The sequence below is a fragment of the Channa argus genome, chromosome 12 (genome assembly GCF_033026475.1).
Source record: "Channa argus isolate prfri chromosome 12, Channa argus male v1.0, whole genome shotgun sequence".
In the NCBI taxonomy this organism is placed as follows: Eukaryota; Metazoa; Chordata; class Actinopteri; order Anabantiformes; family Channidae; genus Channa; species Channa argus.
Window position 1 is genome coordinate 25,671,685 of NC_090208.1, and position 16,764 is coordinate 25,688,448.

Here is a 16,764-nt window from a genome sequence, read left to right on the forward strand (position 1 = left end):
CTCTCATTCACACATGTATTCTGTCTTGCAGGAGCTAAGCTTCATTCCTCTGCGAGGGGACAGAGGTGGCACTGGCCATTATCAAAATGAGAAGAAGGTACCTGGTATAATTCTTCAGTGCAGGAAGAACTGACTACTTGGAACTGAAATAAATCACTATCATTTAATATAAATAAAGATACATATTTAACTATTATATAAAATTAAGAGGTTTCCACTAGAATTTAAACATTTTTGCAAAAAGGCAGATTATACCTCCAACAGATTTTTACCTGTTATATTAATATAATATAATATAATATAATATACTTATTATTATACGTTTATTTAGCCTTTAACCTTGATTTTCTTTCATCAATCATCTTCCAAATGTGCCAACCGATTCTGAGCATGTGCACAGTCTGGCCACCCGATAAGTTTCTAGATCTGCCCCTGTTGGTGTCACACTATTATGGTAGGTTTCTGCAAGTGTTTGTTTGTTTGTTTGTTTGTTTGTTTTCTTTGTTTCTGACCTTGCCCTGTAATGATTAACATGTTTATTTTGCAGCATTAAGCAGCATCTTTAACAAAAAGACCCTTCTATTATCTCTGCACCGCCTTTTCGTTTTTTGCTGAACATGACGGATGCAGGTAAAGTTGCTATGTGTGTTGCACACAATTACATCATTTTTGTCACTGCAGAAAAAATAATTTTAGCATCATGAGGTCCATCAACTCATTCAAACTTTATGCTGGTCAAGTATTCTGTTCACAGCAGGCCAAACAAGCCTCAAACCACCAGGAAATGTCTGTCTAATGGGCCATTAACGCACAAAGCAAGTTTCAGATTATCTTGCTGTAGACCAGATCAAATTAGCTTTATTCCTTTAATATCGCCTGTAAGGCCATAGACATCTTAGAACAAGAATGATAATTTGGTCATAGTGATTTATGCATAAAAATGTAATGCCCATATTAAAATGGTAGAAGAATAATAATAAATATGGTATTTGTCTTTTGGGTGGTTCCTTACTGCTTAATTTAGCTTCACAACAGCTCATGGTAAGTGTGTCCACAGCAGATGTGCCCGCAGGACAAGCATGTAATGGGATTTGTGGGGATAAAGTGATAGAAGGGAAAGAAAGAGAAAGAGAGATGCTGAGTAATGAAAGGACAAACACATCAAACAACAACAAAGAGAATGTATGAGGCATGAAAGAAAGGAGAAAGATGGTGTAATTCAAAGATATGTGATAACTAAGAAGAGACTGCATAAAATCAGTGTCACTGGACTGATCGACTGCTTTAGATATGCTAAACACCCGCATGACACAACAAGCTGAGCTTAGTACAGCTGTCTACAGCCAGCTGAGCCACACATCTGTGTGGTATGATACCTGCCAGATTGCAAATCCCACAGCCAACACCTCCCATAAGTCACAGCAAACAGCAGAGAGAAAGACTGTCCTAACTGAGTAATTACAGATATGGCCAGAATTCAAAGAGCTCAAATGCAAATAGGTCAACAGATTTCGGCTTGTTCCTTCAGGGGTCGCCACAGCTTAACGCACGTAGTTTTGCATGAGTTTTGCGCCGGATGCCCCTTCCTGCCGCAACCATCCCATTTAATCCGGACTAGGGACCAGCACTACATTGGCGCTTGGTGACATTTCCTAATTACCAGTATCCACAAAATGTTGGTGAAGGTTCTCAAGTCATCCCGGTTCGTTTATCCAAAGGTTAGGGTTAGGAGATTCATGTCAAATGGACTTCTTTCTGCTTGGTTGGAAAAATTTCACTACTCATTCAAGCAGCTTCTTCAGTCTGAGATAGAGTTGGCTAGAGGACCCAGTTATATCAAGGTGAGATGAATAACTGGTCTGAGGAGGAGCAAGAGGAGTAGGTGGTAGCAACTGTGGTTAGTGAACAGCTAATTGGAGTGAAGAAGTTGAGTGGAATAAAACAAGTTGGGTGAATAATAAATACAAGTAGCTGATAAGCAGATAAATATAGACCACAACAGATAGTTGATGCTGTAGAGAGGCTGAACTATCAATCCAGGATAACCACCACCATGGGTTAACAGGAAACAGGCAAGTGTAATTGTTTGAAAACAGCTGAATAACAGCTTTCTGTCTGTAACGTAGAGTTCACAAAGACATTCAGAAAGTCAGTGTGGGAGGCAAGTGACCAGGTGCAATAGATAGTTCAAATACACCAATACAAAAGTCATAGTAACAGGTGAGCAGGAACAAATGACCGGAGGAAGGAAGGAAGCATGATCTGGAAATGAAGGTAGAGACGAGCTGAGTGTTTGAGAAACAGGTGGGGTATCATGGCGAACTGCGATCGAGGAAGTGGCAAACATCAGGCAGGCGAGTGATAGGCTAAACAACAATAGGTAGCCGAGGAACAGATCACATGGCTACAAAAGACAAAGAAGACAAGACGAACCAGTGGGGACTAAACAGTGACAGCAGGTTAAGTACTGAGGGGACTGATTGACATAATGACTTCAGGTGAGGGCAGGTGAGTCTAGGTGAACTAAACCAATGAGAGTTTGCCAAAGAAACCACAGGGAGAACGTCATTGAGTGGGAAATCAGTTAGTGAAAACAAGCAAAAGAGCCATTTGGACTGATAATTGCACTACAATAAGGGGACATTAGAGACCCATTTCTGACCCCCCAAGGTACAATGTGCCCTAGGGCGGATTATTGGATCTAAGATAACTATGTGTATCTTTTGAGGGCAATACAAATACAATATATGTAGATATGTAAATAGATTTGTATACCTTTAATAAGGTGCCCAGCCCATTTAGCCTTACAAGACACTAAAACAACCGAGTATTGCCACATAAAAGTAATAATAAAACTTTAAAATTTTAAACAAGACTTTTGGAATTGTTGACCAACACACAGCTAATCTATTTACTGTGGTTGTTCTTAAATCACATGGGATACATGGGACAATGGTCTGTGAAGGTTTTCAGTCATCCAGGTTTTGTTATCCGGAGGTTGAGTCATGTCACTTGGAGTTCTTTTTTGTTGCCTGGAGATGTTTTGCTACTTACATAAGCAGCTTCTTCAGTGTAAAGAAATTGGTTCAGGAGGCCCAGTTCTATGCTCCAGAGTAGGCTTTGTAGGCTTGTTAGGTAGATAATAGGGGACGTGAGAACAGGGTGGAGTTATAGAGATGTAATGTTCAGTATCACATAATTGGATTCACATTATCCTTTTATAACGTTTGTCTTCTCTGTTCAGAATCTCTACACTGTTGTCCCGAAATTAGTGTCCTCTGTCTTTGAGGTTTATACAGACTGCTGGTTCTCATCCTGAGATGTTGCTTCTCCTGTGCTAGACCATCCTTTTGTGTAGAGGCGGTTTGGTTTTCTCCAGTGTCGAGTTCTGAACACTTTTTACTGCATTCGACAGGGGCAACACTATGTTGCTCTTGTACAGATTTTGGACAGAGAAGACAAATACTGAAGCGAATAATGTGCACATGGATAATCCTTCTCAGAGGAGGAGGCCTCTGGCACAACCCGTCTCTCATTTTCCATGCTACCCTTTGATCCATCCCCAGGAAGCTTAAAACCACTACACACATCCACCAAGAGGGCCACACCTAACAATCCCATCCTAGGGGATCAAAAGTGTTTATAGTCGTGAACTATGACTTCATCCTTTTCTCACCTCCCCTGTTACCCACCTAACAGGCCTATTCAGGCAAGGCAAGTACAAGGCCTACTCTGGAAGATATAATGGGGTCCCCTGAGCCAATTCCCCTCAGGCTGAAGAAGTCGCTTGGATAAGTAGCGAAATGTTTCCAATGTTTTCAAAGTCCAGGCGACATGAATCAACCTACGGATTGTGAGAATATTGCAGCAACCTCAGTAGATCAAGGACAAATATTTGCTCTGTCCCAATTGAAAATCTTTTTGCTCAACCTTTTCATCTGGCAGTTGTACCAGGTGATTCCACAGCCAAATTGTTTCACCTTGGCTTAAGGAGTCTTAACCCATGTTAACCCCGAACAGATCATTTAGCAGCATATTTATGAACATCTAAAAAATGCTTCAAATTTGTTTTCTTAAATAGAATCATTTCAGAAACCCTAAACTAATGCAGCATAAAATAGAATTGAGCCCACTATTGAGAGGGCTCAGTTCTATTAATTTGCACAATTTCACGTTATCCATCACTGACGCTCGTCCCACTGAATCCACGCCTATTTTTTTTCCTTCTGCAAAGTTTTTTTGTGAAAAACAAATCCAAGACTTAAATATGTTTAAATATGTAGGAATTAAGTGAAATCTAACTTTCTTAAATGTATTTTTTTTATCCTTTCAGCTTATCCTGTGAGTTCAGGGTCACCACAGTGGATCATTGTCCGCATGTTGATTTAGCACAGTTTTTACACTGGATGCCCTTCCTGACATTTACTACCTTTACACCATTTATTCAACATTTTCTGTAAATTAATATCTGTAAATATTTGGTTTCAGCCACCATACAGAAAAATACAGAGGTACATTTGACCAATCCACACCCCTACCTCAGTATGCTTAATTTTTTTAAACTAAATCCTTTATATAATACGCACATTAAGTGGGATTGAGACCGTCTCCCTGTTTCGCCCCAAACAACGTGAGTTTGCTAATTAGCCGGACATCAGTACCTTTTTAAGCAACTCTAAACTTACTTAGTGTGGATGCTACACAGCCTGCCCTTAGCTATGTTTAGCAAAAGGGCAGCGTTCATATACACTAACAAGCTGCAAGCCTTTAAAAATAATAATAATAATCCCACATTAGCTTTTGCGGGTGTCTACTTTTCCACAAGCATGAACATGTTGTGTTGCACTAACAAGCATTCCCGGAGGTAAAGGTGCACTGCTGACGCCAGTTTGCAGATGAGAGATTTAATCAGCTACTCAGCAACTGACTGAATTCTAGCCTAAAGAGCTGCTATTATGTGCCGCATTTACAAATTTTAATAACAAAATGGTATTTTAAAGCTATAGTTTTCACCTCGCCTTACCGAGCAGCCAGAGATGGTCAAACCCCGGACATCAAATACTGACAACGGGGCAAAACCCTATGCTGATGTAATATGTATTCTTTCACATCAGCTTGTGGAACACATTTCCTGATTGGTCAGAAGGGACAGTCTTGCTCCGAAACACCTAGAAGTCAATATCTCTGCGCTACTGCCAGTTTTGTCATGGTGTGGACAAACGCTCTCCACAGTCACAGAAGTTGTGGAGCAAATTTCTACCATAAAAAAAAAAAAAAAAACACAGAAAAAACAATGTTGCCTACTGTAGCTTTAAAAGAAGCCTTCAGTGATATTGAACTCGCTTCTTTTGGTTCTAGTTTGAGTAGTATATGTAAAGCTATGACGTACGTAAAGTTCCCTCTGACTTCCCAATTCAATAAAATATCTACTTCTACCTGAAAAATGCCTCCAGATGACATCACTTGGAGGAACCTTTAGTTCAGATTATTTAATCGTGTTGCTCACAATGACGTTTGTAAGCATGCCATCCTAACAGGCCTTAACAAGCAGCTGTTTCAGAGGCTATTAACATAACATATGTATTACTGAAGAGCCCTGATTGGCTGGAGATGTGGCTACCATGCTCAGTCCCAGCCAATAGTAACACGGATTGATGAATGACGCTAACCTCTGCAGAGACAGACGTATGTAGCACGTAGTGTAAGGACCAAACTGGGGCTTAGGTGAGCGTTTGTGGGCCGAGCTGTCGCTGTGTGGCTGCGTCATTGGCACTAGTCGGACCCTGGTTGGCAGCTTTACAGCCATTTCAGTGGGAGTAGAGTGAAAAGGGTGAGCAAATGCCTCTTTGTTTATAGGGTTTAAAGCCTGTGGTTTTAATTCCTCAGGCACAAAACATATGTGCCAGTTGTTGGTGGATGTAGTTTTTTTAAAGGCACCTTTTACCCAGACAAATGCGACACAAGGTCACACGGCAGGTGGTTTATATTCCTGCTTGCGCTAATACAGCAAACAGAGATCTGTGAAACCCATTTCTAATTCTGAAGGGGAAAGGGAAGAAGAACCTGCTGTTGCACAACCTTTCAGAAGGGGCAAGACTGTGCCTAAGTTTCCTAACACAGTAACGTTTGCCATATAGTACTTTTAATGGTTATTAAAAGTGCAAATGATGATTAAAACGCACTTCTGCCACTACAAATACAAAATAATAATAATCCCCAATAAATAATAATAATAAGATACTCATCAAATTTAGGTTGACAGGTAAATACTATATTAACAGACTTAAACAAGCCAGAAGGGACAAAAACAACTAAAGGCTCTATGGGATATGCGGTCTTAATTTTGATTGATGACTTTGAATGATTATTTGGTATTATTATGAATGAGAAATATTAAATATTATAATGTCCTTATCCAGTGCACTGCAGCTCATGTACCCTTAAGTTTCTGCTCTGCGGAGAAAAAGCTTAGTCATGTCTTGGAAGGTGGAGGCAGAGACAGAGGTGGATGCTGGGCATTGTGACTGCAGAGGGGGAATCCAACACGTGTATCCTTGAGCACTTTACCACATCTGTGACCCTGCTACTGCTGCTCTGAAGCCCAGCAATCACATAACGCCCTCCCTTTTTATCTTACTGCTTGTATACCAACCTAAAGCACATGCACCGTGTTTGCTGCCCAGTTTTATTGGTGGTTCTTTATCTCATTTGCCATCACGTGTAATAACGGAGACGTGAGAACTAGTGAGAACGTGGAGACTCACTGTGTCATTGTAGCAGTGTGAGATCTCAGTGACAACACTTCAGGGAATGAATCACAGTATCTGACATCACCAGGGAGCACACACTACACACACACACACACACATACACACACACACACACACACACACACAACCTACGTTACCTCCCCGCATATTATCTCAATCCTCTGATCTGCCATTTTATCCCTCCTGCTTCTTTCTGTTTCCAATGTCTTTAGTTTTCTTTTCTCTCTGCAAAAACAGCAGCTGCTAAGAAATGAATATGCGACATCGTTGGCACCGAGGGTGCTCCTACTGAATTGTTACAAAGGTGCAGCTTAAAACGTGTCAAGCAGATAAAATAATAAAATAATAATAACCAAGAAGGCAGTCAATCACTTGCTGTTAATTTTCTGATGCAAACAACTTGGGTTTTGCCTTGTTTACCACCTGTCTGATCAACTGACTCTTTACTTTCTGTTTCAGATTTAAATATTTTAGAGTCTGAGATTTGGCACAGCAAGTGACTCAAATTCAACCCCTTTCTCAGTCACCCTGCTCATGGAGCCGGACTTTTCACGAAGCTGCAAAGATGGAAACTGAAGCCTAATGTGCTGCCCACATTAACATCCTTGAAGTGAACATTACTGAAGCACTGCACTGCGCCCCTCTGTCTGTTTACACCATGTCTGTTTGCTGATTTTGTCTGTCCTGACCTTGGTGGAGACAGAAAACAGAAAGAGTGGCAGATGTCCTCCTCCACGGGAGCAGACCTAGTGGCATATTACATGTTCACCCCCCCCTCTAAATATTCTGTCCGTCATCGCTGACCTCACACTCCCGTTTGCGATGTTAATCACTCCACTTTCACACACCGGGAGATGAATAACCTAAAAGCTGCAATGGCTGCATCCAGGGACTGGACCCTCTTTTTTGGACAGTGAAACAAAGGAAGGAGACCAATTTATTCTTCAAAATAGGGGAGAAAAGGGTCTCGTGCTCGGGTTTTAGGTGGCTTGTGGGTAAATTTGTTCAAAGTAGTATTAATGCTTAAGAATGAAAAATGAAATCAACCCCACATGGAGTAATACATGCAGTAATACAGAAGAAAGTTGAACGTAAATATTTTACAGTTTCTGCGTGTACATGTGTACTTTATGTACACGTGTACTTTACTTTATTTCAGTTTACATACAGAAATTATCAAAAAAGATATTGAGGTCTCTTTGTGTTTGTGTTGTTTTTGGTCGGGTTTATTACCCAGTTCTTAAAAATAGCTCACCACAGCGCCACTTACCAATAAGATGCATCCAATTTTTTGGTTGCTATTCTTTTTTAAATCACATTTGATAGTTATTGTGAGAAATCATTAACATGATCAGTGTCTTCACATGGATGAATATCCGTAATTTAATTAATTATTAATAATGAAGTATAATTAAAGGTAAACTGAGCACATTTGTTATTTCAAAAGTGTGTATCAAACTGGTCGCCCTTCGCATTAATCTGTACCTAAGAAGTAGCTCTCAGTTTCAAAAAGGTTGGTGACCCCTGATCTATGATGATCCATGAACGTGTCACACCCAACACAGCAGATGGGAAGCTGCTAATGCAGTTTTGTTTGGCAAGGTAGTTCCTTGATGTTCTGCACGAGAACAAAGATAACTTTGTCAGCATGGTAGGCGACTTTCATTTGTTGTGGAAAACAAATGGAAGTCATGCAATGACCTGGAGAGTGGCTGAAGCCAGGGCCACAGAAAAGACAAATCACCATAAGAGAGACTGTTACATCCAGATCTATTGCGAGAGCTTAAGGAATTAAGTTGAGTTAGATTAGAAATGACCTTTTTAATTTCAGTCTGCCTAAGAACTTCGCCTCATTTGAGTTCTTGGAAAAAAAAAAAAAAACGTTAAAATTCGACATTTTCAGACATGGTTAAAATCCCACAGCAAAAATACAAAAAGGAAGCCAGCTTCCGGCCAGCATTGCATAATGTGATCAGTTAGTGCCAGTTAAGTCCAATCTCTGATGAAACAGAATAGCAGGGAGACGCTCTGATGGTATGTCGCTTTAGTGGATGACTTTCGACACTAAACACTAAATGAATGTCAAATCAAAAGCAGAAAAAATATGTCTTTCATGTGCTAATCATAGAAAAAAAAACACAAAACTGTTGAATTTTCAGGTGAAAACCCTTAGTCCTCCTTATCCTTTAATATCCAAACTTGCTGCAAATGGCTACTAAACCCTAATTGTGTGTGTAACAATGCAGTGCTTGGCTGCGGTAATTTGGAGTGCTTAGAGGAAATACTGCAACTGTGCTTGGATGGAAAACACTGGCATTAGCCAACAAACGGCACAATGTGAGTGCTTGTGTAGCTTTTGACTACAGACTGACAGCCTACAGCTCTGCCTCTTATCCTTTTCTATAACACGTCCGATCCAAAACATGACTGGAAACCTCTGCTTCAGCAAGTATTTATGTGCAAACTTAGTGCGTGCTCAAAAATTCAGCTCACATAATATATATGATGGGGACTGCAAGGCTGCGCACTTTGTGTCTTTGCAAAGTAGCTGGTGGCTCCAGCTCTGCTACAAATACATTATAAGTTCAAACCAAAGCTTCAAAATGGGTCTATGTATTCACCAAGGCTTTAACTTTGCATTCCCATCATGCCATCCACATATACACATGACCACGTGAGAGCTGCCAGACTGGCAACACTGACACCACCGTACACCTGTTGTACGGAGTCAATGTGGAGCAGGCAGTAAACAAATTCATCTTTTCAAAGACGACATGCGCAGGTGTCACAGTACTCTGCCTTTTAATAGCATCTTAAAGAAATACGTGCATCATCCAGGAAACGGATTTCATTTGTACTTTGCCGCTGACTCCAAACATGCAACATAACACGTGATGACTCTCCAGCAGTGTTTAGGATGACTTTGCAAATGTCACATCCAGATTTCTGATGTCTCTTTATGGGACTGTCCTCCAACACTCCTGTGTAAGTGACAGCAACCCAATTGCTGTGTGTCACCACAAACTCGATTCTAACAATTGCTGAAATTATTGGGTTTTTCTTTTTTTTTTCTTTTTTTTTTTCAGGAGCAAACATATAATGTGACGGACTGATCCCTTCAACAAAATACCACCTTTAATAACGGGAACAGTGATGCTGTCAGGTGTATTTGTGTAGAACGCGATCGCTCGATAAAACGAACACATTTGCATTTTGTTTTAATCAATGGGTGATTGAAATACAAAATTCACGCCGAATTACGAAGCATTTTATGCTGATTCACAAAGTCTCTAAACTTAAGCTGCTGCGTTCATGTTCACCTGCAAATCAACGAGTATGTCTTGAAATCCTATATTTTCATGTCAAGTCCGCTGTTTTATTATATTTTACTCTTTTGTTGTTGTTTTTTTAAATCCGCTGGGGATGGAAATATATCGGACATGTAAAGGGGGGCATAGACGTGTACCTGTCGGGTTGTCGGCTCCTCATTCCCGGTGGGTGAAGGTGTCCCGCCTTCGAGCGATGCTGGGGTGACCGGAGAAGAAGCCATGTTCGCCTCCCGTCACTCACTCACTAATAGCAGCCCTCGGTGTCACTTTTTCCCGGTGTCCTCCAAGCATTCAGCCCCGCCGCCCACTGCTGGTGCTGCTGCTGCTGAGAGAGGCGGTAACGGTAATGGTTTCCTGTACGAGCACAGTGACTCTCTGTCCAGCTGCACAGTGGAGCCTCTGTCCTTCCTCCGGCCGGTTTTCGTATGCTTATAGTCCGATAGCCCAGTCAAGGCAGATGACGTTTTCCCCGGGTCTCTGCCTCAGTCTTCCATTTCCCTCCCTCTGTGTCACGCTCTCCTTCTCTCTGCCTTTGAATTCATTTGAGTTCACACTGCTTTGGAACATAATCTAATGAGCAAGAAGATTCATATTAGTCATGGCAGATTCCTCCAAGACACATTATAGAGCCAGACTCTCTTGGTTTGAACTCAGTCTCTACCACAGTTTAATGCTCTGCAGCTACTTTTTCCTGCCTCTAACACACAAATCGCACACAGTTTTAGTGAAATAAGAAGGTTTTTGCACTTCTAGTATGGAAATTCAAACAAAGCAATTCACTGTATATACTCAGTCATAAACATTTCTGAACTGAATGTCATTTGATGTGTAATATCAAGCGTCATGTAGATGCTCGTGATACTGGTGCTTAGATAAAAATGTTATTGTTGATGGTTATTGTAGAACTTTATATAATAAGTATTTAAATTGACAAATATTGTACTTTTTACTCCAATATATTTATCTTAAGTGTAGTTACTTTCAGTGTAGTACTTTTAGATAAAGAACAAATGTAAAGTTTATCTGTATGATTATCGGCAGCCTTATTATCTGCATTCACTCCAGTCTGGGGCAGGCACTTACTGCTATATAGGAGATGCATCACTATATGTAGAGAAGAAGGAAAATTGGTTATTTTATTTCTTTTGTATTTACTATAAAGTTACTTCAAACAGACTTTGTAAGCGTTGGTACATGGACATTAAATTACATCAGCAAAAGCAATGAAGGCAAATTCTTTCAATTTCTTTATGCTTTATTCTGTGACCAGTTGCTCATGGTGGCTACTGTTAAAGCTGCACTAATTAAATAGTTTTATACTAGCAGTGGATCAAATGTTTAAGGTTTTATTGTCTTTCAGCTCATTGTTTTGATTTAACCCCCCCCCCCCCCCCCCCCCCCCCCGCTTTACCAGTTTGATTCACTTTCATTCCTCTCACCAACTAAGGTTTCTGTCCACTACCTAGTGAACATAGTGAAGCATTTAGCAGTTAAAGGGGCAGATATTATTTTCCAGAGTTTTACATTTACATTTACTCATAGTCATTTAGCAGACGCTTTTATCCAAAGCGACTTACAAGTGAGGTTCAAGGCAGCAAAAATCTAAGTCAAGGAGAAATCATCAAAGCAAAGTTCCATCAGAAAAGTCTTCACAATCCACGAGATGCAAGTGCAAGAAAGAGCAGAAAGGATTTTTTTTTTTTTAAAGAGATTTAAGTGCTTAGGAAGATGCGGAAGACTTCTGTTTTCAGCAGTTTTTTTAATATTGGGAGAGAGTTTGCTGAGCGTGCAGAGTTTGGTAGCTCGTTCCACCATCGTGGGATCATTGCGAGTTGGTGGAGACCAGAGTAAATATAAAGGTTTCTGATGTAGAAAACCAGTGTTGACTGTAGGTTTGAAAGATAAAACATTTGGAAGCCTCATAAGAAAGTTTGATGTTGCTGGATATAATGAAACCCCCTTATTTTCTTATCTCTACTGCTAGAGGGTGTGGTCAGATCAACATTGACTAAATATCTTCTGGTGTCTTCTCATTGCGAGGAAAAGCTATAACAGATTTATGAGCAGAGTGTTGCAGTTAAGAATCAGACTTTATAGATGATGTGTTGTGCCTGATTGAAGGGCTTTAAATCAGGTTAATCAGAGAATGATGGAGAGGATAATGTATCCTGGACAGCTACAGTATCATCTAAATGTGGTTCGTCTCTAGGATTCCACGTGTCTCTGAGTGTGGCATGTGTTCATGAGGCAGAGTGTATGAGAGCAAGCAGAGAAGTTATTTTAATGTTGGGCAGGAATGACTCAGTTCACCTGTCAAAAAATATCATTACTGGGCCAAAACCTCCAGTATTAGCAAACAAGAACTGCAGTGGCTCCAAGGGACAAACAAGAGTTTTCTGCTGTGTTTGTGGGTATTAGTGTTATATAAATATAGCACTATATTAGACTGAAACACTGTAAAATATCATCCTTGACATAAAGTTGCTATCTTTTAAAGTCAAACTCGTTTTAGTGTAGTGTTTAAATGTCAAGTCGCACTCAAATTAAAGTAGCAATAAAAAAGTTAAATTGTTGCAATATATCTACATCATGTGACTAATTTGGTAGATGGAAGCCTTATATTGTCTTCAGATAAATCTTTTAACATGCACTGATGGAGGAATGTGGAGTTTGGGCCACCATCAGTTACACAGTGAGCATCTCCTGGAGTTAAAGGACTGTGTTGAGAGGAGGATTAGTTACAGCAAGAACAACTTGTTTCAGTCAAAGTGAATTCTTTCCTGTATGATTGTGTGTGTGTGTGTGTGTGTGAATTTCTGTGAATGTCCCATTTGTAATCAATTTGAGTCCCACTGTGGCCAGACTGTGAGTTGAGAACTGGACAATGTAAATCTAATTTAATTTGATTTAATGTGACTGAACAGTTTTTGATTGTGCTAAGTTCAGTGGACTTAACTGCAGCTGGTTGCACATTTTCAAAGCCTATGAGCAGACTTCAAACTGGTAATTATTCAGTTATGTCTTAAATGAAACCCTAAAAACTATAAAGTTCAGGGGCAATTTGCTGGAATTAGCCACCCCAACATGGGTGCACTGTGGTCATAAAGGGATAGAAATTGTAGGCTGCTGCATTTAAACAATGCTCAGTTGTTATTAATATAATATTCCCCAACACCTCCACCAACCAAAGCACGATGGCTCCATGCCTGTATGTTATTTATGGCTAATTCTGACCCTGCAACCCGAATGCAGAAATTGAGACTCATCCGACTAGTCAATATTTTTCCAATCTTCTTTTGTCAAATTTTGTTGAAAGTCTTGCAAATTGTAGCCTAAGTTTCTCGTTCTCAGCTGGACTCTGTTGCCTGCTATCTCTTATGTCCGAGGTTTAGTTCTTGTGTCCCTCATTTCACTTTAAACTTGTTATTCGATTGCCCTGTAACATGCATTCATTTGTATGCTGTTTGCTCAACTGATATCCGTTGTTATGTTACCGTTTCAACCAAACTGTTCGTTTGTCACCCACCTCCCCGTATTTTTTTAGTCCTTAGTTATTCTAGTCCCGCCTTGTGTTTTAGGTTTACCCCTGAATTCATGTTTTTGTACGCATTTTGAATGATAAATTCTCTAAGGCCAAGTCAGCCTCTGTCTTTTAAGTTGCGTTTTAATATCCTGCATTCTTTAATAGAGCTTTTAAAATTTCACGCTCCCATTCCTTGAATCAAAAGCCTTGTCCATGTCATTCTCTGATTTATTCTTTTGGATTTTTTGTTTAACTGTCCCTCGTTAACACTCACTGAAGTCAGGTTTTGTGTTTATGTTCATATACCGTAATCTTGCACTTCTAGTTTCGTGTTAATCTTCATTAGTCGCAAATGATGCCATTCCTGTTTCTACAGTCTCTCAGCTTCACCCTGGTTAAGTTCCTTAGTGCCCATTTCTAGGTTTAGTTACATGCCTGATTGCAACCTCCTTCAGGAGAAGATTTTGTTTTTTAATTCGTTCCCTCGTGTCTTAAAATAAAGTTCCCTCATATATCACATGGTAACACTTGGGTCCATTCTCATACACAAAACCTGACACAAATTTTATCCAGCTAATCACAACATGCTCCCAGAGCTCAGGCTTTTATGAAGTCATGGTTGGTGTGTGTGTGTTTGTCTACTATAACTGCTGAGGCCACATTGTACAGTGGAAGCTGTCGGACTGAATGGAAAAATATCTGTCACGCGAACAGATTGAGCAGTCACTCACCGTGTCACCTTCCTGCTTGGACTGACATTGACACAAAGGACACCTGCTTCAAAGACACACACACACGCACACACACACACACACACACACACACACACACACACAAAGACATTCTTTTAGATGGTGATTGTTATATTATAAATATCTGTGTTGATCTTTTAATAACTGGTGCATAAAGAAAAATACATTTGAATGGAATTCATGGAAATATCGATTTAAGCTTTTTGCATTGACAAGACAATTTATAGACACTCAAAAGAAATCAGTCTAATTCCATGTTAATAGCTGGAATGTCTATGTATCTTTATATGGGATATGAGACATCTTGTTATTTAACCAAGTAAAGATGATTGGGACGTCTGTGTACAGGTGTGTTTTCATTCTGTGACATCTCAGACGCATTTTTATAAACGTACATTTGTATCATGTCTTTGGACAACAGTCAGGTGCCATGAACCTTAAAACAATGATTAATGTTCTGAATATCAGAGCCTGCATGTCTCCTTCTCTCAAAGAGTCACCGAGACAAAAACTGAATATAGTCCATCAGATACTTTGACAAGTTGTTAAACGTTATTAGCCTGTACACAGATGCTCTGACTGATCTTATGTCAGCATGTTCTTATTTCTTATGTCAGATGTTCTGACATAAGATCAGTCTGTGGCACAGACTAATTTCGCAGTTGTTGGTTCAATCCCCACCTCCTCCGGTCACATGTCGAAGTGTCCTTGTCTGAACACTGAACCCCAACTTAGTTGCTCCCGGTGAGTGTTGGCCAGCTGCATAGCAGCTCCCCCATCGGTGTGTGTGTGTGATTGTGAGTGTGACTGGGTGAATAAGAAGCAGCGTAAAGCGCTTTGAGTGCACATAGGTAGAAAAGCGCTTTATAGGTGCAGACCATTTACAATTTATAACCCCTCTAGTCCATTGTGCTCTGCCAAATGTCTTCAACTTGCTAGTCCCATGATGGTGCAACAAGCAACTTAACTTTGCAGCCTCACTCACTGTTCCGGAGATTCCATGCATGCAAAATCAAAGCTATCTATCTTGCAGGTATATGTCTCATGAAACTGAAATTTCTTTTCATAACACTTCTTTAATTCTTAACTTAGATTTTTTGCTTGCTTACTAACTCATTCACAAATCACTTTGCATAAAAATGTCTACCAAATGATTAAATGTTAATGATTATTTCATAACAGCTATGGAGAACGAATGGTTCTCCATATTCTATGCAAGTATCTGTGCAAAAACATATTAAAAGGTTTTTGAAGACAGTGAATCTGCAGTTGATTGCGCCAAACATTATGCATTAGCTCAAAATCAATTAAAGATGATACGAAATTCACATCTTTGTTTCTAAGAATAAAATATATAGAGAAAATTGGGTTATAAGTAAGTTTTAGTGAGCACTTAAAAACCTTTTTGTAACAATTACTCATAAACAACAATGATGCGGCACTGATGATATAACTTAAAACAGCACAATGTTGTGATGGGTTGTGATCAACGACAAATAACAAAAAAACTGTTTCTTTTTTTACAAATGAGGGCTGGGTAGAGTTGACCTATAACTGCACTGGTGCTATATTGACCCACATTGGATACTTTTCATTTTTAATGTGCAGCTTTGACAAGTTGACTCTACTGTACATGCATATGAGTTTTCCTGACTCCACTTTTACATCTGATACATTGCACTTGAGAAGATTTGAGTATGCTAGCAGAAAAAAATCTAATGGTCAGCTAGAAGTGATGGAATAACTGCAAACCACACCAAATGAAACTTTACATCTCTTTCTTTAGAACATCCTTTGAGTTTCTGCTTTAATGATTGTTCAGCTGAAATGACTGGTGCAGCACACCCACCTAGTGGCAACAGGACTTCATTCAGGACTGTGAACAAGTTCAATAAGCCATTATTAGCTTTCAGACTAAAATCATTTAATGATAGTGTATGAAACTAAAAGCAAAATTCAAGGTCATTTGATTTTAGTGTAATCAAGGAGGGTAAAATCTTGGTTTTTTCTGTTTTCTTTTCTTTAAATTTTATTCAAAAATCTGTTTAACGACATCAGCCTTTGACTAAACGTCTAACAATGTCCACACTTGATCATGGTGATAGAAATGCTTTGTTAATTTGGTGTCACAGGCCTCACAGTCCTTAGTACCTATTGACCATAGGAGGAAAGTATAATCATCAAGCTCCTGAGCAAAAGAACAGTAAATAAACTATTAAAAACAATTAATGGTGTGTGTCAAGACCATTTAAAATATCTCAAATTTATTGAAAATTTTCTTGAAAAAAAAGATTTTTTAAAGGTGTTTTTTTTTTATGATCTTTGAAAAGTCATAAGCTGAGTACACATTACAATCTCAAATCTAAATTTGCAGGGGAAAGTTAATAAAA